Source organism: Anneissia japonica, unplaced genomic scaffold, assembly GCF_011630105.1.
Source record: "Anneissia japonica isolate Jap-2015-1 unplaced genomic scaffold, ASM1163010v1 scaffold16085_len2147_cov132, whole genome shotgun sequence".
Taxonomy (NCBI): domain Eukaryota; kingdom Metazoa; phylum Echinodermata; class Crinoidea; order Comatulida; family Comatulidae; genus Anneissia; species Anneissia japonica.
Genome location: NW_022693307.1, coordinates 1 through 1,285, shown reverse-complemented (window position 1 = coordinate 1,285; position 1,285 = coordinate 1).

The following is a 1,285-nucleotide window of genomic DNA, read 5'->3' as shown; positions in this document are numbered from 1 at the left end:
CATATAACAAATATATGAAATACCATTAATTAAACTGTAGCAGGTCGAAACGGCAATAAACCAAAACGACAATGACCAAAACGTCAATAACCAGAACGGAATGAACCAAAAAACGGCAATGATAAGTACCAAAACAACAGACCAAAACGGCAATGACAAGTACCGTCCAAAACGGCAATAGGAATAGACCAAAACGGCAAAGGAACAAAATCAGTGTCAAGCCGCATAATTTTCTGAATCGTTTTGAATAATATTGTCCCGACACCTAAGGCAAATCGAATATTTCCATGTGCTCTTTTTCCCACTTTTAATGTTTAATCGCACTTCTTTTAAATATTTATTACACATTTATGACGAATTATTAAGATGCTTCATTTTTTCTATATTTAAAAGTTTTATTTAGTTATTATTATTATTATTATTATTATTATTATTATTATTATTATTATTATTATTATTATTATTAGGCATATTATTATTATTAAATTATGGTGCGATTCTATTAGTTATTTTTTATACTCGAAAGGTAAGTTTCAGAGACATTTTTCAAATTTCCGAGTCCCATACTTTTGAACACCTCGTAAAGATTTTCGTAAGTAATTTAGCAACAGGTATGTGTAATTTTTGTGTCACTTTTTCTTTTCATCGGATGGCCGATTAGCTCAATCGGCAGAGCGTCGTGCTAATAACGCGAATGTCATGGGTTCGAGCCCCATATATTGTTTTTATCACATACAATGCAGCTTTGTTGACAACACTTTCGAAAAGACGTTACGCCCTCGCGTAACTTTAGGTTATTTAGTCATAGAGCGTATAGAGGCGTCCATCATTTTGCACTATATCATCAAATTTAATTTTATTATTATTTATACTTATTTATTAAGAGACTGGTAGAAACCATATACAAGCTATCCCCCTCGGATGAACCCGTTGTATTTAACAACTACCCTGCGCTGATTCGGATGTTATTCGTTGAAATCAACAAATTGGGTCGAAAACCTTGAGCCACCGAGCCACCTAGAAACCCAGTAAAAATACTTGAACAAATTTAATAAGGAGGCACGATTTATGTTAAATTGACAGCATAACCCTCTTTCCCTGCCTTGAGGTGATTTGGATGATGAGATGGTATTGTTGTACGTTCGTTAATATCGTAATTTTAGTGTCTAAAATACCCATGTGGAAAATCGTAAGGGAAACAAGTTTTATTGGCAATTCCATGGAATTTGTCGAAAATCTAAATATATATAATTATATAAAAAAAATGTGCGTCGGCCGGGAATCG